This window comes from Callospermophilus lateralis, chromosome 15, assembly GCF_048772815.1.
Source record: "Callospermophilus lateralis isolate mCalLat2 chromosome 15, mCalLat2.hap1, whole genome shotgun sequence".
Classification (NCBI taxonomy): Eukaryota; Metazoa; Chordata; class Mammalia; order Rodentia; family Sciuridae; genus Callospermophilus; species Callospermophilus lateralis.
Window position 1 is genome coordinate 16,363,053 of NC_135319.1, and position 2,859 is coordinate 16,365,911.

General features: G+C 41.1%; 1 pseudogene; it reads left to right on the forward strand.

Moving 5' to 3' along the window:
• The first annotated feature begins 1,207 nt into the window (after positions 1-1,207).
• Positions 1,208-1,730, forward strand: LOC143381522 (ribonuclease P protein subunit p25-like protein; annotated as a pseudogene).
• The last annotated feature ends 1,129 nt before the right edge of the window (positions 1,731-2,859 follow it).

A 2,859-nucleotide genomic window follows, 5' to 3' on the forward strand; every position in this document is an offset into this window, starting at 1 on the left:
ATTTTGAATCAAATGGAACTTTCCTCTTTTTAAGTTTTTATGAATGCCTTATACATAGTACTGAAGTTCATTTGGACATAATCACAGATTCATGTAAGATAGTTTGCTCCACTTCAGTCCCCAATACTTCCTTTTTCCCTCCACTTCTTCCTCCCCCTGCACCCCTTACTCTACTCTACACTAGACTTACTTCTATTTGTTTATAATTTCAAAATTAGTACTCTCTAGATATACATATAGGTGGAATTCATGTATTTTGTCAATATCATTCCATCCTTCCATTCTTTTCCAGTCTCTCCTATCAGCCCCTGAGCCCCCTTACTCTTCTCCAGTGACCTCCCTTCTATTTTTATTGGGTATGCCTGAATTTCTTTTCCTTATTTTCATCTAGTTTTCACATATGAGAGAAAATATTTGACATCAAAGGGCACTTTCAGTAGAATGGAACGTAACCTGCAGAATAGGGAAAACATTTTCAAATACATGTGATCAGAGGTTAGTATCTAGAACATAAAAAAGAATTTCTCCAACTCAATAACAATAACAAAACAAACCACTGGATCAAAAAATTTGCAAAGGGGCTTTGAATACATATTTCACCAAAGAAAATGTACAAATTGCTCATGAATAATAAAGAATATAAAGATCTTCAATATCACGTCTTTAAAGAATAAAAACCAAAACCACATTCACATTCTGTGTCCATCCTCGGGTAACCATTCTTTTATTCTTTACTTTTAGGGGATCACTTTCTATAGATTATAAATATAATTGAGATTATATGGTATTTGTCTTTCTGTGTCTGGCTTACTTCACTTAACATAATGCCTTCCAGGATCATCTGTGTTTTTACATATGATAGAATTTCATCCATTGTATAGCTGACAAAAATTCCCTTATGTATATATACATCATGTTTTCATTATCCATTTATCCACTGATAGAAAATTCTATTGATTTCATTTTGTGGCTATTATGAACAATGCTGCCATCAACATGGGAGTCCAGATATTCCTTCGATACACTGATTTTATTTCCTTTGGGTATATAATCAACAGTGTGATTGCTGGATATAGGGTAGATATATATTTGTTTTAATTTTTGAGGAACTACCATATTATTTTCAATAATGACAGTATTAACTTACCTTTGTCGGCCCGCACGCCATCTTGGCGGCGCTGCGAGGATCAGGCGGGAGTCTTCTGGGTCTGTTGAATGGGCAGTGAGAGTCACAGACAACACAGCAAGCAGGATGGAGCACTACCGGAAAGCTGGCTCTGTAGAGCTTCCAGCACCTTCCCCAATGCCCCAGCTACCTCCTGACACCCTGGAGATGCGGGTCCGAGATGGCAGCAAGATTCGAAACCTGCTGGGACTTGCACTGGGTCGATTGGAGGGGGGCAGTGCACGACATGTGGTGTTCTCAGGTTCTGGCCGGGCTGCAGGGAAAGCTGTCAGCTGCGCTGAGATTGTCAAGCGTCGAGTTTCAGGTCTGCACCAGCTCACCAAACTGCGTTTCCTGCAGACTGAAGACAGCTGGGTCCCAACTTCACCTGACACAGGTTTAGACCCCCCTCACAGTACGTCGCAATGTGCCTGCAGTGTGGGTACTGTTCAGCCGGGACCCCCTGGACCCTAGTGAGTGTGGCTACCAGCCCCCAGGGGCACCCCCTGGCCTGGGTTCCATTCCCAGCTCTAGTTGTGGCCCCCGACCCAAAGAAGGCCTCTGAGACAACCGGTCCTGAAGACCTGCTGAACCAGGCTGTTCTCTAGGTCTGAACATCTGAGATGGCTGTGCCTTTTCTGAGACCCCCTTGTGACTGCTCAACATTCCCAACACAGCTTGGGTCCACAGAAGTCCTTCTGCCCCTTTCCTCTGGCCTATTGGAAGGGACTGCTATGAAGAACACCATGTGTGGGGGTCTCTGCTGATTTCTGGATTGTTTAAAAATGAAAATGAAAAAAATGAAAAAATAAAAAGGGCTTTGCCTTCAGCCTACAGTACATTTGACCTGCCTTCTATTGGAGGTCTAGAGTTAGGAAATAAAGGTTCTGCCCATTTGTCAGATGAACCTTGGCCTGCTGTGTGGAAGTGGGAGTAAAGGAATGGGAGTCCCTATCTTTTGCCCCCTGAGAGCTAATAGGCTGGATACAGAGAAAGAATAGGCTCAGGATGGTGTTGGATCTAGTGAAAAAGAATCTTCAAGCAGTGACCTGAATCTGTGTAGGCCCATGGTTGGCTGTTTGCCACCTGCTTTGGGCTCATTCAGGAATTCTGCAAGCTCAGAGCTTTCTCCCCTTCTGCAGCATATGTTACAGTGGGATCATTGGATCCAGGCACCAGCCTGTCTGGATTTGAATCCTGGTTCTACCATTTGAAATTTACTGCCTTGTGACCTTGGACAAGTTACTCTTCTGTGCTTTAGTGTTCTCATCCACAAAATGGGGAATGATAGTGTTTACCTCATGGGCTTGTTTTAAGGATTAAATAAAGAGATATAAATATTTGATACTTAGATGACACTTGGGCAGTTAGTGCTATATAAATGTTAACTGCTATTATAATTGACTCAGATTGTAAATATGTTCTTTCCTGTCTTAAAAAAATGCCGCCGTCCCACATCTTAAAAAAAAAAAACAAAAAAAAACTTACCTTTGTATCAACAATGTATAAGCGTTTTCCTTTCTCCACATTTATATCAGCATTTTTTTTCCTTTTTGATTTTAACCATTCAAATTGAATAAAGTAATTCTTCCTTGTGGTTTTGATTTGCATTTCACTGATAATATAATGATGCTGAAAATTTTCATATACCCACCGATGTTTTTCTTTTAATAATTTGATCTGCAACTGGTTAA